This window comes from Uranotaenia lowii, chromosome 3, assembly GCF_029784155.1.
Source record: "Uranotaenia lowii strain MFRU-FL chromosome 3, ASM2978415v1, whole genome shotgun sequence".
Lineage (NCBI taxonomy): Eukaryota > Metazoa > Arthropoda > Insecta > Diptera > Culicidae > Uranotaenia > Uranotaenia lowii.
Genome location: NC_073693.1, coordinates 7,594,477 through 7,620,842, shown reverse-complemented (window position 1 = coordinate 7,620,842; position 26,366 = coordinate 7,594,477). Strand labels below are relative to the sequence as shown.

Sequence of the window (26,366 nt, the reverse complement as noted above, 5' to 3'; positions counted from 1 at the left end):
GAATGGATGATACATACATACATACATTTTGTCATTTTTGTCATTTTTGTCATTTTTGTCATTTTTGTCATTTTTGTCATTTTTGTCATTTTTGTCATTTTTGTCATTTTTGTCATTTTTGTCATTTTTGTCATTTTTGTCATTTTTGTCATTTTTGTCATTTTTGTCATTTTTGTCATTTTTGTCATTTTTGTCATTTTTGTCATTTTTGTCATTTTTGTCATTTTTGTCATTTTTGTCATTTTTGTCATTTTTGTCATTTTTGTCATTTTTGTCATTTTTGTCATTTTTGTCATTTTTGTCATTTTTGTCATTTTTGTCATTTTTGTCATTTTTGTCATTTTTGTCATTTTTGTCATTTTTGTCATTTTTGTCATTTTTGTCATTTTTGTCATTTTTGTCATTTTTGTCATTTTTGTCATTTTTGTCATTTTTGTCATTTTTGTCATTTTTGTCATTTTTGTCATTTTTGTCATTTTTGTCATTTTTGTCATTTTTGTCATTTTTGTCATTTTTGTCATTTTTGTCATTTTTGTCATTTTTGTCATTTTTGTCATTTTTGTCATTTTTGTCATTTTTGTCATTTTTGTCATTTTTGTCATTTTTGTCATTTTTGTCATTTTTGTCATTTTTGTCATTTTTGTCATTTTTGTCGTTTTTGTCATTTTTGTCATTTTTGTCATTTTTGTCATTTTTGTCATTTTTGTCATTTTTGTCATTTTTGTCATTTTTGTCATTTTTGTCATTTTTGTCATTTTTGTCATTTTTGTCATTTTTGTCATTTTTGTCATTTTTGTCATTTTTGTCATTTTTGTCATTTTTGTCATTTTTGTCATTTTTGTCATTTTTGTCATTTTTGTCATTTTTGTCATTTTTGTCAATTTTGTCAATAATGTCAATTTTGTCAGTTTTGTCAATTTTGTCAATTTTGTCAATTTTGTCAATTTTGTCAATTTTGTCAATTTTGTTAATTTTGTCAATTTTGTCAACTTTGTCGACTTTGCCAATTTTGTCAATTTTGTCAGTTTTGTCAATTTGGCCAATTTTTGTCAATTTTAATTTTGTCAATTTTGTCAATTTTGTCAATTTTGTCAATTTCGTTAATTTTGTTAATTTTGTCAATTTTGTCAATTCTGTTAATTTTGTCAATTTTGTCAATTTTGTCCATTTTGTCAATTATGTCAATTTTGTCAATTTTGTCAATTTTGTCATTTTTGTCATTTTTGTCATTTTTGTCATTTTTGTCATTTTTGTCATTTTTGTCATTTTTGTCATTTTTGTCATTTTTGTCATTTTTGTCATTTTTGTCATTTTTGTCATTTTTGTCATTTTTGTCATTTTTGTCATTTTTGTCATTTTTGTCATTTTTGTCATTTTTGTCATTTTTGTCATTTTTGTCATTTTTGTCATTTTTGTCATTTTTGTCATTTTTGTCATTTTTGTCATTTTTGTCATTTTTGTCATTTTTGTCATTTTTGTCATTTTTGTCATTTTTGTCATTTTTGTCATTTTTGTCATTTTTGTCATTTTTGTCATTTTTGTCATTTTTGTCATTTTTGTCATTTTTGTCATTTTTGTCATTTTTGTCATTTTTGTCATTTTTGTCATTTTTGTCATTTTTGTCATTTTTGTCATTTTTGTCATTTTTGTCATTTTTGTCATTTTTGTCATTTTTGTCATTTTTGTCATTTTTGTCATTTTTGTCATTTTTGTCATTTTTGTCATTTTTGTCATTTTTGTCATTTTTGTCATTTTTGTCATTTTTGTCATTTTTGTCATTTTTGTCATTTTTGTCATTTTTGTCATTTTTGTCATTTTTGTCATTTTTGTCATTTTTGTCATTTTTGTCATTTTTGTCATTTTTGTCATTTTTGTCATTTTTGTCATTTTTGTCATTTTTGTCATTTTTGTCATTTTTGTCATTTTTGTCATTTTTGTCATTTTTGTCATTTTTGTCATTTTTGTCATTTTTGTCATTTTTGTCATTTTTGTCATTTTTGTCATTTTTGTCATTTTTGTCATTTTTGTCGTTTTTGTCATTTTTGTCATTTTTGTCATTTTTGTCATTTTTGTCATTTTTGTCATTTTTGTCATTTTTGTCATTTTTGTCATTTTTGTCATTTTTGTCATTTTTGTCATTTTTGTCATTTTTGTCATTTTTGTCATTTTTGTCATTTTTGTCATTTTTGTCATTTTTGTCATTTTTGTCATTTTTGTCATTTTTGTCATTTTTGTCATTTTTGTCATTTTTGTCATTTTTGTCATTTTTGTCATTTTTGTCATTTTTGTCAATTTTGTCAATAATGTCAATTTTTTCAGTTTTGTCAATTTTGTCAATTTTGTCAATTTTGTCAATTTTGTCAATTTTGTCAATTTTGTTAATTTTGTCAATTTTGTCAACTTTGTCGACTTTGCCAATTTTGTCAATTTTGTCAGTTTTGTCAATTTGGCCAATTTTTGTCAATTTTAATTTTGTCAATTTTGTCAATTTTGTCAATTTTGTCAATTTTGTCAATTTCGTTAATTTTGTTAATTTTGTCAATTTTGTCAATTCTGTTAATTTTGTCAATTTTGTCCATTTTGTCAATTTTGTCAATTTTGTCAATTTTGTCAATTTTGTCAATTTTGTCAATTTTGTCATTTTTGTCATTTTTGTCATTTTTGTCATTTTTGTCATTTTTGTCATTTTTGTCATTTTTGTCATTTTTGTCATTTTTGTCATTTTTGTCATTTTTGTCATTTTTGTCATTTTTGTCATTTTTGTCATTTTTGTCATTTTTGTCATTTTTGTCATTTTTGTCATTTTTGTCATTTTTGTCATTTTTGTCATTTTTGTCATTTTTGTCATTTTTGTCATTTTTGTCATTTTTGTCATTTTTGTCATTTTTGTCATTTTTGTCATTTTTGTCATTTTTGTCATTTTTGTCATTTTTGTCATTTTTGTCATTTTTGTCATTTTTGTCATTTTTGTCATTTTTGTCATTTTTGTCATTTTTGTCATTTTTGTCATTTTTGTCATTTTTGTCATTTTTGTCATTTTTGTCATTTTTGTCATTTTTGTCATTTTTGTCATTTTTGTCATTTTTGTCATTTTTGTCATTTTTGTCATTTTTGTCATTTTTGTCATTTTTGTCATTTTTGTCATTTTTGTCATTTTTGTCATTTTTGTCATTTTTGTCATTTTTGTCATTTTTGTCATTTTTGTCATTTTTGTCATTTTTGTCATTTTTGTCATTTTTGTCATTTTTGTCATTTTTGTCATTTTTGTCATTTTTGTCATTTTTGTCATTTTTGTCATTTTTGTCATTTTTGTCATTTTTGTCATTTTTGTCATTTTTGTCATTTTTGTCATTTTTGTCATTTTTGTCATTTTTGTCATTTTTGTCATTTTTGTCATTTTTGTCATTTTTGTCATTTTTGTCATTTTTGTCATTTTTGTCATTTTTGTCATTTTTGTCATTTTTGTCATTTTTGTCATTTTTGTCATTTTTGTCATTTTTGTCATTTTTGTCATTTTTGTCATTTTTGTCATTTTTGTCATTTTTGTCATTTTTGTCATTTTTGTCATTTTTGTCATTTTTGTCATTTTTGTCATTTTTGTCATTTTTGTCATTTTTGTCATTTTTGTCATTTTTGTCATTTTTGTCATTTTTGTCATTTTTGTCATTTTTGTCATTTTTGTCATTTTTGTCATTTTTGTCATTTTTGTCATTTTTGTCATTTTTGTCATTTTTGTCATTTTTGTCATTTTTGTCATTTTTGTCATTTTTGTCATTTTTGTCATTTTTGTCATTTTTGTCATTTTTGTCATTTTTGTCATTTTTGTCATTTTTGTCATTTTTGTCATTTTTGTCATTTTTGTCATTTTTGTCATTTTTGTCATTTTTGTCATTTTTGTCATTTTTGTCATTTTTGTCATTTTTGTCATTTTTGTCATTTTTGTCATTTTTGTCATTTTTGTCATTTTTGTCATTTTTGTCATTTTTGTCATTTTTGTCATTTTTGTCATTTTTGTCATTTTTGTCATTTTTGTCATTTTTGTCATTTTTGTCATTTTTGTCATTTTTGTCATTTTTGTCATTTTTGTCATTTTTGTCATTTTTGTCATTTTTGTCATTTTTGTCGTTTTTGTCATTTTTGTCATTTTTGTCATTTTTGTCATTTTTGTCATTTTTGTCATTTTTGTCATTTTTGTCATTTTTGTCATTTTTGTCATTTTTGTCATTTTTGTCATTTTTGTCATTTTTGTCATTTTTGTCATTTTTGTCATTTTTGTCATTTTTGTCATTTTTGTCATTTTTGTCATTTTTGTCAATTTTGTCAATAATGTCAATTTTGTCAGTTTTGTCAATTTTGTCAATTTTGTCAATTTTGTCAATTTTGTCAATTTTGTCAATTTTGTTAATTTTGTCAATTTTGTCAACTTTGTCGACTTTGCCAATTTTGTCAATTTTGTCAGTTTTGTCAATTTGGCCAATTTTTGTCAATTTTAATTTTGTCAATTTTGTCAATTTTGTCAATTTTGTCAATTTCGTTAATTTTGTTAATTTTGTCAATTTTGTCAATTCTGTTAATTTTGTCAATTTTGTCAATTTTGTCCATTTTGTCAATTATGTCAATTTTGTCAATTTTGTCAATTTTGTCATTTTTGTCATTTTTGTCATTTTTGTCATTTTTGTCATTTTTGTCATTTTTGTCATTTTTGTCATTTTTGTCATTTTTGTCATTTTTGTCATTTTTGTCATTTTTGTCATTTTTGTCATTTTTGTCATTTTTGTCATTTTTGTCATTTTTGTCATTTTTGTCATTTTTGTCATTTTTGTCATTTTTGTCATTTTTGTCATTTTTGTCATTTTTGTCATTTTTGTCATTTTTGTCATTTTTGTCATTTTTGTCATTTTTGTCATTTTTGTCATTTTTGTCATTTTTGTCATTTTTGTCATTTTTGTCATTTTTGTCATTTTTGTCATTTTTGTCATTTTTGTCATTTTTGTCATTTTTGTCATTTTTGTCATTTTTGTCATTTTTGTCATTTTTGTCATTTTTGTCATTTTTGTCATTTTTGTCATTTTTGTCATTTTTGTCATTTTTGTCATTTTTGTCATTTTTGTCATTTTTGTCATTTTTGTCATTTTTGTCATTTTTGTCATTTTTGTCATTTTTGTCATTTTTGTCATTTTTGTCATTTTTGTCATTTTTGTCATTTTTGTCATTTTTGTCATTTTTGTCATTTTTGTCATTTTTGTCATTTTTGTCATTTTTGTCATTTTTGTCATTTTTGTCATTTTTGTCATTTTTGTCATTTTTGTCATTTTTGTCATTTTTGTCATTTTTGTCATTTTTGTCATTTTTGTCATTTTTGTCATTTTTGTCATTTTTGTCATTTTTGTCATTTTTGTCATTTTTGTCATTTTTGTCATTTTTGTCATTTTTGTCATTTTTGTCATTTTTGTCATTTTTGTCATTTTTGTCATTTTTGTCATTTTTGTCGTTTTTGTCATTTTTGTCATTTTTGTCATTTTTGTCATTTTTGTCATTTTTGTCATTTTTGTCATTTTTGTCATTTTTGTCATTTTTGTCATTTTTGTCATTTTTGTCATTTTTGTCATTTTTGTCATTTTTGTCATTTTTGTCATTTTTGTCATTTTTGTCATTTTTGTCATTTTTGTCATTTTTGTCATTTTTGTCATTTTTGTCATTTTTGTCATTTTTGTCATTTTTGTCAATTTTGTCAATAATGTCAATTTTGTCAGTTTTGTCAATTTTGTCAATTTTGTCAATTTTGTCAATTTTATCAATTTTGTCAATTTTGTTAATTTTGTCTATTTTGTCAACTTTGTCGACTTTGCCAATTTTGTCAATTTTGTCAGTTTTGTCAATTTGGCCAATTTTTGTCAATTTTAATTTTGTCAATTTTGTCAATTTTGTCAATTTTGTCAATTTTGTCAATTTCGTTAATTTTGTTAATTTTGTCAATTTTGTCAATTCTGTTAATTTTGTCAATTTTGTCCATTTTGTCAATTTTGTCAATTTTGTCAATTTTGTCATTTTTGTCATTTTTGTCATTTTTGTCATTTTTGTCATTTTTGTCATTTTTGTCATTTTTGTCATTTTTGTCATTTTTGTCATTTTTGTCATTTTTGTCATTTTTGTCATTTTTGTCATTTTTGTCATTTTTGTCATTTTTGTCATTTTTGTCATTTTTGTCATTTTTGTCATTTTTGTCATTTTTGTCATTTTTGTCATTTTTGTCATTTTTGTCATTTTTGTCATTTTTGTCATTTTTGTCATTTTTGTCATTTTTGTCATTTTTGTCATTTTTGTCATTTTTGTCATTTTTGTCATTTTTGTCATTTTTGTCATTTTTGTCATTTTTGTCATTTTTGTCATTTTTGTCATTTTTGTCATTTTTGTCATTTTTGTCATTTTTGTCATTTTTGTCATTTTTGTCATTTTTGTCATTTTTGTCATTTTTGTCATTTTTGTCATTTTTGTCATTTTTGTCATTTTTGTCATTTTTGTCATTTTTGTCATTTTTGTCATTTTTGTCATTTTTGTCATTTTTGTCATTTTTGTCATTTTTGTCATTTTTGTCATTTTTGTCATTTTTGTCATTTTTGTCATTTTTGTCATTTTTGTCATTTTTGTCATTTTTGTCATTTTTGTCATTTTTGTCATTTTTGTCATTTTTGTCATTTTTGTCATTTTTGTCATTTTTGTCATTTTTGTCATTTTTGTCATTTTTGTCATTTTTGTCATTTTTGTCATTTTTGTCATTTTTGTCATTTTTGTCATTTTTGTCATTTTTGTCATTTTTGTCATTTTTGTCATTTTTGTCATTTTTGTCATTTTTGTCATTTTTGTCATTTTTGTCATTTTTGTCATTTTTGTCATTTTTGTCATTTTTGTCATTTTTGTCATTTTTGTCATTTTTGTTATTTTTGTCATTTTTGTCATTTTTGTCATTTTTGTCATTTTTGTCATTTTTGTCATTTTTGTCATTTTTGTCATTTTTGTCATTTTTGTCATTTTTGTCATTTTTGTCATTTTTGTCATTTTTGTCATTTTTGTCATTTTTGTCATTTTTGTCATTTTTGTCATTTTTGTCATTTTTGTCATTTTTGTCATTTTTGTCATTTTTGTCATTTTTGTCATTTTTGTCATTTTTGTCATTTTTGTCATTTTTGTCATTTTTGTCATTTTTGTCATTTTTGTCATTTTTGTCATTTTTGTCATTTTTGTCATTTTTGTCATTTTTGTCATTTTTGTCATTTTTGTCATTTTTGTCATTTTTGTCATTTTTGTCATTTTTGTCATTTTTGTCATTTTTATCAATTTTGTCAATAATGTCAATTTTGTCAGTTTTGTCAATTTTGTCAATTTTGTCAATTTTGTCAATTTTGTCAATTTTGTCAATTTTGTCAATTTTGTCAATTTTGTCAATTTTGTCAATTTTGTTAATTTTGTCAATTTTGTCAATTTTGTCAACTTTGTCAACTTTGCCAATTTTGTCATTTTTGTCAGTTTTGTCAATTTGACCAATTTTTGTCAATTTTAATTTTGTTAATTTTGTCAATGTTGTCATTTTTGTCAATTTTGTCAATTTTGTCAATTTCGTTAATTTTGTTAATTTTGTCAATTTCGTCAATTTTGTCAATTTTGTCAATTTTGTCAATTTTGTCAATTTTGTCAATTTTGTCAATTTTGTCAATTTTGTCAATTTTGTCAATTTTGTCAATTTTGTCAATTTTGTCAATTTTGTCAATTTTGTCAATTTTGTCAATTTTGTCAATTTTGTCAATTTTGTCAATTTTGTCAATTTTGTCAATTTTGTCAATTTTGTCAATTTTGTCAATTTTGTCAATTTTGTCAATTTTGTCAATTTTGTCAATTTTGTCAATTTTGTCAATTTTGTCAATTTTGTCAATTTTGTCAATTTTGTGAATTTTGTCAATTTTGTCAATTTTGTCAATTTTGTCAATTTTGTCAATTTTGTCAGCTTTGTCAATTTTGTCAATTTTGTCAATTTTGTCAATTTTGTCAATTTTGTCAATTTTGTCAATTTTGTCAATTTTGTCAATTTTGTCAATTTTGTCAATTTTGTCAATTTTGTCAATTTTGTCAATTTTTTCAATTTTTTCAATTTTGTCAATTTTGTCAATTTTGTCAATTTTGTCAATTTTGTCAATTTTGTCAATTTTGTCAATTTTGTCAATTTTGTCAATTTTGTCAATTTTGTCAATTTTGTCAATTTTGTCAATTTTGTCAATTTTGTCAATTTTGTCAATTTTGTCAATTTTGTCAATTTTGTCAATTTTGTCAATTTTGTCAATTTTGTCAATTTTGTCAATTTTGTCAATTTTGTCAATTTTGTCACTTTTGTCAAATTTGTTTATTTTTTGACTTTTGTTAATTTTTTTCAGTTTTGTCATTTTTGTAAATTTGTCAATTTTTTCATTTGTGTTACATTTTTTTTGAATTTGAATTCTTTGTCATCGTTGCATAATTTTATTCAATTTTTTTTCGGAAGAAAACGGCTGCTTAACTAAATTAAAAAAAATTGGGTGCAACTCAAAAAAATAGGAACAATTTTTTTACGGTCGCCATGTTAATGAAAGATTTTTTCCCACACGAAAGTAAATTTGCCTTCATGATCTGTTTTGATTGATAGTTTTTTAGCAACCCTCGAATGCATTTATCGATTTCCCTTTCATACACTGCTTAAGAAGAAATTGCGCCATTTGGAGATGCATTTTCGCAAAAATCATTTCGTATGCATGATTGTGTTTTGTTGTTGTCTTTCCTAAGCTGAATTCGGTAGCATCAAAGCATTACCACTGTGAATCTTTTCTCGTTGCCGCCCTGATCTCGGAGAAGTTGAACAGAGTTGAGATGCTGGGCTATGATGTTTGTCGTCTTTTTTGTCTTGGCCTCGACTAGCTAACTTACTTACTTGAGCTAGCTTAGTGAGTATGCTGATGAGCCGCGGTGCAAATTGAATAATTTTCCAATAATTCTTAGCTTGCGAAGCTTGTGAAAGTGAAATGCGTCGTCGTCGTCGTCGAGTGACCCAGTTTCCACATGAGTGCATACACAAATCCACCCATTCGGAAGGAGGAGGGCGGGTTTTATGCGATCCCAAAGTGCAGCGCGCATCATCAGGAGCAGCTGCAATGGCCAATCACGCCTCGAGGGCAATCTTTCGGTTTTATTGTGATCTGCCCTGAGATAGCGCTGGGAGAAAATGCCCGGCTTTCGTTTGTGCGAGAGTTTGTTTTTTATTGATTGTTGCAATTTATAAAATTACTCAATCTTGGGTAAGCTCATAGGGGCATTGAAATTGATATGATTTCACAGAACGTATAGATAATTGGTTATGCAATGGATTGGAATATGAAACAATCAAAACGCATAATGGAACACAATCTCACAGAATAAAATTGACCATGTTAGGTGGGGTTATGAAATCTAGAAACAAAAGTTATTAAACACATTGAAAACAGCAAGCAAAATACCTAATCGAAAATATAAAAAACCGTCTTAAAATTGCGGAACAAAAAATGAAACCTCGAGGTGTGCTAAATTCAAATTTCAAACCAGACGCTGCAGTTAAAAAGTCTGAAACAAAAACTCGTTATGGCCCATATGGGACCGATATCCCGGCCTCAGTCAGGGCAATTTCTCACTTTCATCTGATGTGATCTTGCTGTTGTTGTTGTTGTGGTTGAGGCGTGGTGCCATATTATTTAGCTGACCGATGCGATGTGCTAAAACCGTATCGCCCTGACTGTCTCGACACGTTTTCCTCCCGTGAAAACCCTACAAACTTCCGCCGGGCTACAAGTGCATGCAGTATTTTTGCATATTTTCTTTCCGGCAGGTCGTGTGTCTGATCCTCTGACCAACAACAAGCTATAGATGGCGGATAATCATCATAATAGGAGAGGAATAGCACCAGATATCTACTTTGTCTTGTCTGGTCCATCGTCGTCGTCGGCTGACCGACAATCGACCTGAGCCTGAGAGTGCCGCTACTGGACATTTACGACGACATGACGGCGACGTCTTTGACATGCGACGCAAAACCGAGCTCGACTGAATGGGAGAACATTGTGAGGTTATGTTATTTTTCGGACTCAATAGTTTCAGACATGGACACTGGACAGGGAGGGCATATGGCAATAAATATGCTGCAAGCCGGCTGTTTGACTAACCGGCTGCTTTTTAGGCTTGTCTGCAGTTGATGGATCTTGGCTCTTGCGATGACCCCAGAAGTGTGTCGTTAAGCTACTCAATCGCGCAAAAAAAAAACGAGCGCTGCTTATTATGGAAAGATTACCTTGTGGAGCTAACGATTTCAACTAAGTCAGATTTGAACGACGGATAGTGAAGACGAATTGTCAAAGCATAAATTTTCTCAAAGTTTAAGGTTTGGAAACGGTAAACTTTCCCAACTATCCAAATTTATGTTATCTATTGGTTTCGAACTAGTGCAAAATCAGTGTCGATGGTGTTTTTCTACCCACTGACTTCTTTATAAACGACCCGGGACTCAACCAGAAAACACGTTATGCAATATCCCTTCTTTATTCCTGTCACGAGTTGAGTTACTCACAACATGTCGGGAGCCGGAATGAATAGTTTCCCGAAAAGTGTAACACGTGGCGTGACAGCACCTCGTTTATTACCGCTAAACAGAAGTAGGAAAATAAAATAAAAACCTACCCCAACAAATCAACGAAGCCAACCTACCAACAGGTGCGGCGCGATGATTCGAAACAAACGGACTGGGATCGGGAGGAATGTACTTAGCAGTTAGAGATATGTAGGTAATGGTATCGAACTGTGTTATAAGGAAAGCCCCACAACACAACAGACCCCGGTACCAACTTACAGAAGAATAATTTATGTTTGCTACCTGGTGGCATATATACTTGTTGTTCCATTTCTTCGCACCCCGCATACAAATCGATTGGGTGCAGGGATAACCTGTTATTCAACATCAACAGGACTGGAGTCAATTTGAAGCACCAAGCACATTCAAGTTCTGTGATTTAACTCTGGGTCTATTTTTTCATTGGTACTAAGCTCGCAAATCGATCGGACATACTCTAAGACCAACATGTTATCAGAATCGGTCGACTTGGATATCAGTTTTGATTAATAGCTAAAATCGCTCTGAAAAATATCAATAATTATAAAAATAACAAAAAAAAGAATGGAAATTACCTTAAATTGAAACGATAATATTCTTGAAGAAGTTTAAAAAAATATCTTTAAAAATGACAAAAATGACAAAAATGACAAAAATGACAAAAATGACAAAAATGACAAAAATGACAAAAATGACAAAAATGACAAAAATGACAAAAATGACAAAAATGACAAAAATGACAAATTGATTAATTGATAAATTGATAAATTGACAAACATGATAAAAATGACGATGGTGACTAGTGGTGAAATTGACACAAATGTGACAGAGGAACTACACATAAATGATATAACAATAATACAGAAACAACAAAAGAAAGACATAGCAATTTTGCAGAAATAATAGGTACAAAATGATACATAAACGACACAAAAAGTTCACTAAAATAAAAAAATGCTACCATATATGACTCCTATAAATGATACCAAACAATTAATTATAAAATAACAACACAAACCGCTCTAAAAAACTGCTTGATATTATACTAAAATCAAATCTTAAAAGTAACTCCAAAACTTTCTAATAAACACATTACATTCTGGATCAAGGATGAACAACTGGCGGCCCGCGGGCCGCATGCGGCTGTCAAAACAGCCATGCCCGCGAAGCTTTCCTGAAATTGAATTTATTACCTACTTTTTTTTCTAGGATAGATTTTCAATCTTCATGAAATGCTTGTCCATACCAAATTTTAAAAAAAAATCTGTCAATAACTTTATCCAATCTTGTTCACTTGTTTGCAGTTGCATTTGCCTCACAATCATTCATATTGTTAACTTTAGCAGCATTGTGTTCTTTAAAAGTCATTATTTAACTACCACTTTAAAATTCAAATCCATAAAAGCGGGTCGGAAAAGCAAACTAGAAATTGGAAGGCTCCGCATGATCACAGGTATTTCGAAGTCCGTTACTGAGACGATCATTATTTTTCGTAAGTGAACAATTTAGATTTATTATAGACATGACTCAGTTTCAAAGTCTCCGACAGAAATTCTGAATTTTTGACAAAAAGAACATTTGTAATTCTGTTATTTAACCCGGAAAGTTTGTGACGATCATCTGTGATGCTTTTTCGGAAATTTCATAGTAATATCATCTCATGCATCGTTAATTTGAGTCATATTACTTGAATATAAGCAATCCATATTACCAAAGTCAGAAGATTTTTATGAATCAGCATAAGAAAGCCTATACCAGTGGTATCCAAATTAAAATAAAGATAATCCATGAAATCTGTAAAAAAAAATCTAGAATCAAGAATGTAAATTTAAACTTGCATGAATTTTGCCTAAAAATCTGTAGAATTATGAATTTCCCACCGTTTGTAGAAAAAAAATCGGGTCTTCGAAGGCAAAATTTAAATTGTGAAAAAACTTTTTCAAAATGCGTATAGAAAAAATGGTTTTTAAGTTTATAAATTTCAATACAATGGGCGTTCAATCGTTGAGAAGACAGTGATTTTCTAAAAATATACATTTCTCACTTTAAGTTATCGCTTTGATTTAGCTCCATAAGACATTTAAATTGAATTGATGACGAAAAATACCATCAGTTCAAACAAAAAAGGGATTTTTATAGAAAACGGTTCTAAATTGTTACGAACCATAGAAGAACCTTCAATAATTTTCATTTTTATTAATGTTTCTGATGTATTCTGTTCTTCACTAAATATTGATGAAACCGAGAAAGCACCAAAAGATCATGTCTATATGACATCAAATTAAGAAAATCGCGGCTATTCCTCCAACACTCAAATCGGAAAATGCACACAACGTCTAAAATTACCGTCCCATCTCAATTTTGAGTTTTAACTCTAAATTATACGAAGCTTTGATGCAAGAAAGACTGTAATGCTCTCGTATCCGAATCACAACATGGCTTTGTGAGGAAAACTTCAACTGTTACCAACCTGATATGCTCACGTTAGCTCAATCAGCCTAGAAAAAGGTTGTCAAGTGAATTCGATTTATATCGATTTTGCAAAATCTTTCGATTGAGTCCCACACGAGACACTTATCTGAAAGATGGACCGACTTGGTTTTTCAACTTGGTCGCTCGAGTGGATCAGGTCGTATCTCGTGAATCGCTGCGCTTTCACGAAAATAAATAACTCACGCTCTGGTATATTCGAAACCCCGTCAGGAGTACCCCAAGGAAGCCATCTCGGACCGCTACTTTTCGTTACATTCATGAATGATCTTTGTGAAACACTTCACTCTGATAAGCTCCTCTATGATGACGATCTAAAGCTTTTTAGGAGGATTCAAAGTAGCATAGACTGTTTTGCACTGTAAGCTGATATCGCTAGGCTAGAAAGCTGGTGTCGCTTGAACGGGATGCAGGATAGTGCAAAAAATGCAAGGTAGAAAATTTTACCCGCTCTCGAATCACGTGAAGTAAGGTGACTCAAAACACTCGTTTCGCTCGGCTCTAGTAGAGGCTCTGGATGATCTTTCAGAGCCTACATATAAAGGCCATCCAGAGTGACGTTTCTCGATTATTGTCCTTATGGAAGTCAGAAGAAGCAGATTTGAGATATGAGTTAAATTAAAAGTACACTAAAGTGACAGTAAAGATTACAATGAATATAAAATCAACATGATTCCCCAACTGTCACTTAAAAGGACACCAAAATAACTTGTTGATCATAGGTGACACCAAACTTGACATTAAAGATAGCACTCAAGCACCAAAACTGACATCAAAATGACTCCAATTATGGCATCATGACACCCCAAGGTGACTGGGAAATCATACTACTTCGGTATAATTGTTTAAGCAACACCAAAAGTTACACCTAATAAACACCAAAATAACCCAAAAAATGGCACCTAAAACGGCACTTCAAAAGTAACACAAAATGTAATGCAAAATTACACCAAAAAGGAGCTCAAAATTAAAGAGGAAAATAACTCAAACCAACAGTATTATAGGAGAAAGAAATTAAGCAGTTTTGTGACATGGCTCAGAAGAATGATCTAAACATGGTTTGGTACAGAAATTACTCAAAATATGGTATAATTATAAGTCTTGCAAAAAACCTATTTTCAATAGTGATAATCAACTTGTTTATTTATGTAAACCTATAAAAGGTGAATGTTTAATTATGAATTGCATTCGGTTAAGTTTAAAAATAATCAATTTTGAACAGCTGTTCAAAATCACGAGGAATTCAGTGCAACAGGGAATTTACATCTTCACGCTGGTTGTAATGTCAACATCACTACATTGTTGTCTATTTATAACTTACCAAAACAATACACAAAAAACTACACCTTTAAAGCGTGAAATCAGCACAACAACATACTCCCGCCTAGTCCTCCGAAGATTGATGTTACCGTCAACACTAACCGGCTTAAATTTATGGTGAAAATCAATCCGTTTAAACGACGGAGCTCAACATTCTTCAGCCATGTCAGATAGCATGTTTTTCTAACTTGGATTTGTTCATTTTCCATATGCTTTCAGATGTAACCAACGATTTGTCCCGATCGCTCCAATTCAAAGTCTATTAGTAGGCTTAGACAAAAGGAGTGTTCCTGTGTTTTTGTGTGTGTCTATTTAGTGTCAAAACATATAGTGGGCGGCGAAAAAATATAAAGAATAAAGCGAATAGAACAGTGAAGTGCATCTAGGATCCGAGGATTGTTGCATGCTGCTGAATCGAATTTCATCGACTGACATTTGGACTAATGGCGGTGTGGAGAAACAGGTGCTCGTAGATTCTAGGTGAGTTGTAAAATGTGACGTTTGAATGTTTTGTTTATAACGATGAAAGTGACATTTAAAGCACGTTACTCAGATTTGAATCAATTAGTTTGATTACAGTTTGGCGTCGATTGTTGATTTATGTGACTTCTTAAATTTCTGTTAAAAAATGCTTTTTGAATCTTAGGCTTGTAAATAACGATTTGAAAATGCAGGTTTTTTTTTCTATGGAGAAGGTTAATCAGTGAGTTCATTATTATAAATACTAAATAGATATACATACCCATGGATTGTTATGCAAGATTTTTTTCTACTTGTTCCTCATGCTACTCCAACTGATTATTTTGACAATTCTTGCATCAAATCTCGAATCTCGAAAACCTAACCTATCCTAAACTAAACAACGGGGCGTCTTAGCTCATCTCCATTGCGCCAAGGAGGGCCTCACCCAGTCAGAAAATCAACTCGAGTGTTCTGATTTTATCGCAAATCCATCAACTTGATCCCCGACCGACCCACTGGCTGAACGATCTCGTTCGATGCATGATGTGATGGTTTGTTTGTTGAGAAACACCTTTCATCACCTTCGCTTTTCGAGCTGTTAGTTGTTGTTGTCTTCCACATCGAGCCATCAGCCAACATCATCATCGGCCAGGCAGAACTCTTGAGCACGTTTTGTTTGGGATGTCTCATGGAGTTAGTTTACTCGCTTAGTTAGTTTGGATTACTTAGCATAGAAAACTTGAAGCTTGACTCTTTTTTTTCTCGTCTCGCACGAATGATTCCATCTATACTTACAGTTCATAGTACATACCAACTACACTAAGCATTGGCGTTGCTTTGCTGCTGCTCGTGCTTGCAAGAAGTGGTGTGGAATGGAAAACTTTGCTGTTGCCAATAAGAAGTGCCTTTTAACGAGTGAACCAACTACCATCGTCGAATAGCACGAACGAACATCGTCGTCGATCCAACTATTGGATGTCGAACTTGGCTGAACCTGCTGCAATGTTCATCAGAACTATTTTTAAAGTAAACCCCCAGCATAAGTAGGATTCCGCTTGCTGGCTGCACTTTGCAAATTTAGTTTCGTTTTCAGAGACACAAAAAAAAGAATCGTGCTTATGCAATGCTGCATGTAATAGCTCCAGTCAGTGCAACTGCACTGGAAAGTGGCCATCGATTGTTCGCCAGCCGATGTAAAGTTTATGAGAAACATCGCATGTGCACTCCTTTCGATATTTTAAGGTTTAATTAGACAGCTAAGTTGACAAGTTAAAGGTGACTAATTTCTCACAAAGTTTTTGGTGTTCATCTTATTGTGATTTTGATTGAGTTTCGAAATTTACCTTGACGTACTTCTGTCTGAATCAGTAAAATGCTAAATATTGTAGAAATGTGTTTTTTTGTTAAACAAGCTTCGAAAAATAGTTATGAAAAAATGACCAATTGTATCAATGGGGTTTTTCATTAATTTCTAAACATACATGCATCTAAGAACTGGCAAGTTGGAATAAATTGTCAAAATTGTCAAAATTGTCAAAATTGTCAAAATTGTCAAAATTGTCAAAATTGTCAAAATTGTCAAAATTGTCAAAATTGTCAAAATTGTCAAAATTGTCAAAATTGTCAAAATTGTCAAAATTGTCAAAATTGTCAAAATTGTCAAAATTGTCAAAATTGTCAAAATTGTCAAAATTGTCAAAATTGTCAAAATTGTCAAAATTGTCAAAATTGTTAAAATTGTTAAAATTGTTAAAATTGTGGAAATTGTCAAAATTGTCAAAATTGTCAAAATTGTCGAAATTGTCAAAATTGTCAAAATTGTCAAAATTGTCAAAATTGTCAAAATTGTCAAAATTGTCAAAATTGTCAAAATTGTCAAAATTGTCAAAATTGTCAAAATTGTCAAAATTGTCAAAATTGTCAAAATTGTCAAAATTGTCAAAATTGTCAAAATTGTCAAAATTGTCAAAATTGTCAAAATTGTCAAAATTGTCAAAATTGTCAAAATTGTCAAAATTGTCAAAATTGTCAAAATTGTCAAAATTGTCAAAATTGTCAAAATTGTCAAAATTGTCAAAATTGTCAAAATTGTCAAAATTGTCAAAATTGTCAAAATTGTCAAAATTGTCAAAATTGTCAAAATTGTCAAAATTGTCAAAATTGTCAAAATTGTCAAAATTGTCAAAATTGTCAAAATTGTCAAAATTGTCAAAATTGTCAAAATTGTCAAAATTGTCAAAATTGTCAAATTTGTCAAAATTGTAAAAATTGTAAAAATTGTAAAAATTGTAAAAATTGTAAAAATTGTAAAAATTGTCAAAATTGTCAAAATTGTCAAAATTGTAAAAATTGTCAAAATTATCAAAATTGTCAAAATTGTCAAAATTGTCAAAATTGTCAAAATTGTCCAAATTGTCAAAATTATCAAAACTGTCAAAATTGTCAAAATTGTCAAAATTGTCAAAATGGTCAAAATTGTCAAAATGGTCAAAATTGTCAAAATTGTCAAAATTGTCAAAATTGTCAAAATTGTCAAAATTGTCAAAATTGTCAAAATTGTCAAAATTGTCAAAATTGTCAAAATTGTCAAAATTGTCAAAATTGTCAAAATTGTCAAAATTGTCAAAATAGTTAAAATTGTCAAAATTGTCAAAATTGTCAAAATTGTCAAAATTGTCAAAATTGTCAAAATTGTCAAAATTGTCAAAATTGTCAAAATTGTCAAAATAGTTAAAATTGTCAAAATTGTCAAAATTGTCAAAATGTTCAAAATTGTCAGAATGGTCAAAATTGTCGAAATTGTAAAAAAAAATTGTCAAAATTGTCAAAATTGTAAAAAAAAATTGTCAAAATTGTCAGAAGGTCAAAATTGTCAAAATTGTCAAAATGTTCAAAATTGTCAAAATTGTCAGAAGGTCAAAATTGTCAAAATTGTCAAAATTGTCAAAATTGTCAAAATTGTCAAAATTGTCAAAATTGTCAAAATTGTCAAAATTTTCAAAATTGTCAAAATTGTCAAAATTGTCAAAATTGTCAAAATTGTCAAAATTGTCAAAATTGTCAAAATTGTCAAAATTGTCAAAATTGTCAAAATTGTCAAAATTGTCGAAATTGTCGAAATTGTCAAAATTGTCAAAATTGTCAAAATTGTCAAAATTGTCAAAATTGTCAAAATTGTCAAGATTGTCAAAATTGTCAAGTTTAAGTCACTTGCCTAGTGTCATGTTTATTTCAATTAATTCTGGAATTTTTCTGTTATTTTCTCAGAAGTTTTGAGAAGTCGATGATATTTTTGTGCTCTTTTTGAGTTATTTTTGTATCATCTTTGTGCCATTTTTGGTGCTGTTTTTTGTCGTACTTATGTCATTTTTGTATTTTTTAGTATCTTGTTTTTGGATTTTTTTGCCTTTTTTGTGTCATTTTCGTTAATTTTTTCCAGTAGTTTTTGTAGTACAAAAAATTCACGAGTTTTTAAGCTTTCATTTTTTTCATATAAATTTTGAACAAATTTGCTTTATTCTTTCGTGATCAGTTTTTTCCTTGTCTATTGTCTATTATCTAAATTTAAATTAAAGTGCGTTCAATTTTAACGGTCGCCATGGAAGAATGACTTAAACAAAAATCGAAGCATTTGATGTTTTGCCTTCACGAAGCTTCGGTGTAAATCTGATTCATGACCAATTTGCTAATTCGACGAATACTATTTAGGACCGCCAACAGCCCAAAAAGCCATTTACCTCAGCCCAAACATGGGTTACTTATGTTCGGTCATATGTGAAGTTTAATTGCGATTCAAACTACCTAGGCTTCCATCCATGTGGTTTATCTATAGGTGGGGACAACTAAAAACTTTAGTATTAGTTCGTTGTATCCATACAGTTGTTTATGAACGATTGTGACGTAACGCGACGCCATCACGGAGTCAAGTGTGAAGCGCCCAAATGTAGCCATGGAGACTTATAAGGAGGAATGTTTGGGACGCAAATAAACTTGTTTATTATTTAGAACGAAAACCGTCGCCCCGTGCTGTGCGTCAGGAAAAAAAGCGTAAATGAATGGGTGCTTTGATTGTGATTTATGAAATTGCATGGAACATTGTATGCCGTCGGTGAATGGCGACTTCAACGTCGAGACGCTCATGAACGATTGTGACGTAGCAATCAAAACATTGAAAAAACTGATTCTCACACTCGTGCAAGGGTACTCTTGTCCGCACCTATAGATAAACCACATAGGGCTTCCATTGCACTCAAAGCACCGCAAACAGCAAAACTAAAGACGCTTACTTAAGATCACTCCTCCACGCCTCAAGCCCGGAGAAGATAAGCTTTTCATGAAGTTCCTTTGGAAATAGAGAAAAAAAAAGTGTTTCGCCCACGTTCCTCTACCTTTGCTGGTTCGGAATTGTGCAATTGTGTAATGCTTCGTGTTGTTGAATTTTAGCCTTTTTTCCATTTCTTTGAAATGGTATGGATAGGATTTTTCCGTTGTTTCCCTGCTTTCCTCTCCTCGGCGTTTGTTTGACTGGCGCTAATTTGTCGGTTTGTGATGCATGGTTTTCCATTCGAATTTTTCATGCTTGGCCAAGAAACAACGCGGAGATCGTTTTGTTTTGTTTTTTTTTTCTCTCTCCAATAGTATTGATTTTGGATTCAAACGCGGGTGCTGCTTGCTATTTTCTCATTGTTGTTTACGTATCCGGAGCTAATGACCGAAGGAAATTGATGCGGTAATACGTTTAGAAGCAAGAAGGATGTACATAAGTGTAGTAAAAGAAGCAATAACACAAAACCCTACAATTTTGCCGCCCACTTTTAGTGCCCCATCGATTCGATTGGTCCGGCCGTGGTTGATGTTAAATCGGAATGGGTTGATAGCTCTTTTATGTTTTCTTTTGGGGTCAGCAGAATGAAGGAGTAATACGTCTCATAACTTCAAATGCAGTACCCACATAAAGTTTGGCAAATTTTCCCAAAACATCCCTCGAGCAAAACAAGTTTTCAAATTCTCTTTACACTCGTACACTCGTTATTCCTTTCTTACCAAATGTAAACGATAATTCCCAACAACCAAAAAAACTAATGAAAATAGTCCAACTCCAGTAGATTGACAGAACAGAACGAAATTTTTGCATAAATAATGAGCCAAGAATGTGCGAAACGACGATCTGGGACAAAATGCGGCTGTGAAATATAAGACATTTTCATCCGAAGCATAATTTTTTGCGACCATTTGACATGTTGGTGCCTCCTTGGTGTCACCATCTGTCACCCAGCTTGCGTGTGCAGTATTTCCGATCGCAGCACTGAGCGTTTGTGGGGTGTCCTCACTACTTACAGTCACACATTCTTTTTCCTCCTTCGATGAAAAATATGGGCCATATGACGTGCGTGTTGTGCTACTTGCTCAAGCCTTAAGTTTGCACTTCAATTCGCCTCCTCCTAAATAGCAGAAGGAGGTAGTTTTAACGCCGGTTTTGAGCTGATGAGTGATTTCGTAGCCGGGCATAAACTATGCCACCATCATTTAGTTTGGAATTCGTCGAGTGGCAAAGGTTATTTATAGCCGGCTAACACCACACGATGAATGGATGATGAATTTGGATGGATAGATGGCGCTAGTAGTAGCAGATCGAGAAGATTGCCGATGTTTGGCATGTGGCAATTCTACTAATTATAATTGGAACAGCGAACGCGCGGCAGAGGTCACAGAGACACGGCGACTCGTGCAGCCGCAAGCCTGCAATTTGTCAACTCCTCCTCCTCCTTCTTTTCGAACGAAGATCAAGATGATGATGATGATGATTGGTCACAGATTTGGCTCAAATTCGGGTCCAAATTATAGGAGTAATCTAGAAGCAATTGTTCCAATTTTGCGTCGCAACAATAACAGAACGCGCGTGGTGCTAAACAAACGAAGATGTATCAATGTTGATTCCACTTTTGGTGCGCCTCAAGAGAAAAAAACTGGAGGGAATGAGATTAACCTTAAGTCGGTAAACCGACGCAGCATTATTACCGGTTCATGCGTCGTGCCACTCGATAATTGATGCTAAAGAAAGAAACCATAACCTAGAACCACGAGAGTAAATAAACAATGTTTTTGAAACACTCCAAATCGGTGCGTAGTTGCATCAACAAGTGTCAGAGACTTGTTACAGACTTGATCTATTAGATCTGGATATCATCAGTTCTTCTCAATTGACACACTGAACCTCCAAGATAATACCATTCTTCTTAAAATGTGTTATAAAAAAATCAACTAGAATTTAACAACACCAAAACAAATGCATCCGAGTGTTGAATTTATGAGCATTAATTAAAAAAGTACAGAATGCCTAGAGTAAACATTCGACCAGCTTACCTGCATTCCATACGTTTAATTTTTATTTGAAAAATGATCAAAAAACGACGGAAAAGACATAGTTTTAAAAAAATGAAAAAAAAGTTATTAAAGACAAAATTGACTCAAGAATGGCATACAAAAAGCACTACCCGATCAGGAGGGCATATCAAAATAAAAACTCAAACATATCTGAACGAGATATTTATATCTTCTCCAGTTAGAATTTTGTTCTCATAATTTTCGACTTTAAGTTCCTTGAATCTGGGTTATATCTCAATTTGATTGACATTCTTAAATAGGATTGAACACACTTTCAACGACAAAGAATTTGTGTCAAATTGTTATAAAATATTATATTCGTATCTTATGTTGATATGCATATACTGCCGTTCTAAGCAAGATTGTCCCATGTGGAAAAACGTGCAAACGAGAAAAACGCGATTGAAATATCAACTATATTTCCAATTTTTCTCTCAAACTAAAAATTCACCGACAGTTTTTTCGTAGTGAACAGTTCAAGTTAATCATTTTACAATGTTTTCTGCCAAAAAAATACATTTCCTACAAAAAAAAACAGCAAATTAGAGCCAAAAATGCTCCGTGTGACACTTTTGCGTAGAATCAGAACGCATGCCGATGCTAGTTCTACGAAAAACTGTCACACGGCTACAATTTTTCTATCATTTTAAAAGCTTGTATAGTTTATTTTTTTGCCAAAAATTCATGCTAAGCCGTAATTTGAGAAATACGTTCCTCTTTGTTTATAAAAATGTATAGTTGAGCATGGATCCTGTAAGTAGTGCCTACCGAAAAGTGTTTAGTGAAAATTTCTCTGAATAAAACATTCAAGGCTTCTCGCTCCTCCTCTGCCCTCTATTTTAATGTTCTTTTCAGTGAATAACATTAAATTCAACAGTTTGAACTCATCTTAAGACAATTTTTTGATAAAATTTGCATTTTTCATAGAATTTTCTCTAGTGTGACATTCTTGCGTAGAACTATCAACATAGAGACAACCACCTTGATGAAAATTGTTTTTATTCGAAAGTTAACACTAAAAGAGACCGTTTCCAGCAAAAAAGTGAAAATGACCCAAAAGTCACATGGGACATTCTTGCGTAGAACGGCAGTATAACTTTCCATGAAACACGGACATCGAATTCAACGGCCTAAACCGTACTTTAATGAGTTTAGCTCAACAGATTCATAAAATAGAATCAAATTTTAGGAAACCAAAACTAGAGCATGGTTTAAGCAAATAATGAGGGTTATTGACATTCCACTAGAAAGTTTTCTCGAAGCATGCATATCTTGATAAGTTATAATTTTGATAGGTTTTGTTCTGCCTAATATCAAACTATGCTATCTGAACGAGATATAATCTTGATCGGAGCATATCAAAAACTGATATAATTTAGCTATGATCGTTGTAACTATGAAAAGGCTACTGCCCAGCACTTTTAGGACTCCCCCAATTCTTGCCTCAGGGTCGGCTTTTCGAGTGAAAATACTACAAAGGAATGCTGGCTGACTTAATTTCGAGCTACGCTCGCCTTACTTTATTCCCCTCAAAGGATCAGAAATGGATAGGCAGTTGTCGACAAAATAAATGCCCCCGAAATATCAAATATCTCCTACCTCACACGACTGCTTTTCGGGTCCCTCGTCCTTGATACAATCCGCCCTCTGGCGGCCCCGGGCATCCAACTGCTCACCGTGCCTTGTAGATGTACTTGCACTGCGTGGGTGGGTTCGGTTGCGTGGTTCGGAGTACGGTACGGTTCCCCTGTGGATGTGTGGATCTGCGGAGCTCGGCTTGAGCTGTTGGCACGGTATGCTGAACTCGGGTCCTCGGCGTACCTGCTGACCTCGCTTGTGCTGGATACACGATGTAGACACGTGGCGGCTGCGGATCGGCGGAATGTCTTCTCCGGTATTTTAGTCGAATCGGGACAGGGATTCTCACCGGAAGTTCATGACCAAATCTCGGGGTCCTGGTAGTTCTCTATACACACACTCGGTTGTTTGAGACGCGTTTCACCGTAATATCACGGGTTCTACGTACGGAATACTACTCAGGATTAAAGAATACGGATGTTAGCCCAATTGCGCGGTGACTTTGTGGCTACGTATAGTACTCGCTTGACGACTAAACATCCAATGGCCGTTTTTTTACAATTTCCCAATTCTCGTACCCGGCCATTGACCTTTCCTCCCCCTGTATCCCTTTCGTCTCCTTTCTCTTCAGCAACCCAGTTTTCTCAAGCATTCACTGTGTACAACCCTGACTTCAAGGATCATGTCAGGTGCTGCCATCTGTTGTTTTCTGCCAACATTCATCCTAACTTATGTTGACTGGCTGCGTCCGGGTTGTTTCCTTTATTTTGGGGTTTAAAGGTCGGTCCGTTTCACTCTCCACTAAACCAACAGCACTCCTTCGACATTTAATCTGACGCGACGAATCCTAATAATGTTGACTAGTAAACTTCACATGAATACATCGTATAGATTTTCTGATATAATTTGAGATATTTTAACATCATACGAGTACAGAATCATAACTCATTTAAATAGAAAAAAATAGTATCTGTTGAAAACGCAGCCCGATCAGGAGAGCATATCAAAATAATAACTCAAACGTATCTCACCAAGATATTTACATATGATTCAGTTATAATTAAGTACTCTAAATTTTCGATTTAAAGTTTCTCCAATCTGAATTATATCTTATTCTGATTGACAAACTTGAATGGGGTTGAGCTCATATTCATTGATCAAGATTTTTTTCGGATTGTGCTAAAATAAAATGATTATATCCTATTTTGATATACGTTCAACTTTTTCTGAAACACGGACATCGAAGTCAACGGCTCAAACCTTACATTAACGAGTTTCGCTCAACAGATTCATAAAATTGAATCAAATTTTTGGGAAACCAAAAATGGGGCATGGTTTTATCAAATAATGTAGTTTATTGACCTTCCACTAGAAAATTTTCTCGAAGCACTCATATCTTGATAAGTTATAATTTTGATATAATTTTTTCTGTCCAATATCAAACTATGCTATCTGAATGAGATATAATCTTGAAAGGAGCATATCTAAAACATCGCATAGATTTTTTGATATAATTTGAGATATTTTAACATCCTACGAGTACTGATTAATAACTCATTTAGATAGGAAAAAATTAGTATCAAAATATCTCCTATTGATATAATTTAGTTTTCCCCTCCTGATCGGGCAATGATCAAGATTTTTTTCGGATTGTCCTAAAATAAAATGATTATATCTTATTCTGATATACGTACAACTTTTTCTGAAACACGGACATCGAAGTCAACGGCTCAAACCTTACATTAACGAGTTTCGCTCAACAGATTCATAAAATTTAATCAAATTTTTGGGAAACCAAAAATGGGGCATGGTTTTATCAAATAATGTGGTTTATTGACCTTCCACTAGAAAATTTTCTCGAAGCACTCATATCTTGATAAGTTATAATTTTGATATAATTTTTTCTGTCCAATATCAAACTATGCTATCTGAACGAGATATAATATTGATAGGAGCATATCAAAAACTAATATAATTTAGCTATGATCGTATAGATTTGTTGATATAATTTGAGATATTTTAACATCCTACGAGTACTGAATTATAACTCATTTTGATAGAAAAAAAAAATAGTATCAAAATATCTCATCTTGATATAATTTTGTTTTTCTCTCCTGATCGGGAGGTTTCAGTGGTGGAATAAAGTTATCTTTATTCTTTTTTTTTCTTGGGATTTTCATCCAATAGGATGATTCATCCCTCATTATCTTTATTCATGTTTCGTCTATGAGGTCATTAGGATACAACAATATTAATTAGCGATAGCTAATTGTCACTTTCCACTTCTCGTAATCCCTAACCGGGAAAGTACTCATTTCTCAATGAGTACTTTGATATTCTTACCCAGAATACCTGGCAGCCCTGTTGTGCTACCACGAACCCAATTTGTGTTATCTCGCTTAATCGTGTGATGATGTAAACATTTCTAATGCCATCATTATCACCATCCGATTGATCTCTGCCATCATCAAGTGCGAATTGGACATAGAGAACAAAACCAAAACAAACTGTTTTGGTTCTTCGATGGCAGTTACTGCCGATCCACAACCGGGAGAAAAACGTAAGTTTCAACAGTATCAAAATATCTCATCTTGATATAATTTTGTTTTCCCCTCCTGATCGGGTAACTACCCAAAAATATGACCAAAAAATTACATTAATGGCAAAAACAATTTTTACAATTTTGACAATTTTGACAATTTTGACAATTTTGACAATTTTGACAATTTTGACAATTTTGACAATTTTGACAATTTTGACAATTTTGACAATTTTGACAATTTCGACAATTTTGACAATTTTGACCATTTTGACAATTTTGACAATTTTGACAATTTTGACAATTTTGACAATTTTGACAATTTTGACAATTTTGACAATTTTGACAATTTTGACAATTTTGACAATTTTGACAATTTTGAAAATTTTGACAATTTTGACAATTTTGACAATTTTGACAATTTTGACAATTATGACAATTTTGACAATTTTGACAATTTTGACAATTTTGACAATTTTGACAATTTTGACAATTGTGACAATTTTGACAATTTTGACAATTTTGACAATTTTGACAATTTTGACAATTTTGACAACTTAGACAATTTTGACAATTTTGACAATTTTGACAATTTTGGCAATTTTGACAATTTTGAGAATTTTGATAATTTTGACAATTTTGACAATTTTGACAATTTTGACAATTTTGACAGTTTTGACAATTTTGACAATTTTGACAATTCTGACAATTTTGACAATTTTGACAATTTTGACAATTTTGACAATTTTGACAATTTTGACAATTTTGACAATTTTGACAATTTTGACAATTTTGACAATTTTGACAACTTTGACAATTTTGACAATTTTGACAATTTTGACAATTTTGACAATTTCGACAATTTTGACAATTTTGACAATTTTGACAATTTTGACAATTTTGACAATTTTGACAATTTTGACAATTTTGACAATTTTG

At 31.1% G+C, this 26,366-nt stretch overlaps 1 protein-coding gene across 1 annotated transcript in view; it reads left to right on the top strand.

Moving 5' to 3' along the window:
* LOC129758341 (uncharacterized) overlaps positions 1-26,366 on the top strand; it is a 176,162-nt gene that overhangs the window by 49,694 nt on the left and 100,102 nt on the right. Inside the window, exon 2 of the mRNA XM_055755844.1 lies at positions 14,684-14,944. The gene's annotated coding sequence lies outside the window, so the exon portion shown is untranslated. The remainder of the gene's footprint in view (positions 1-14,683; positions 14,945-26,366) is intronic.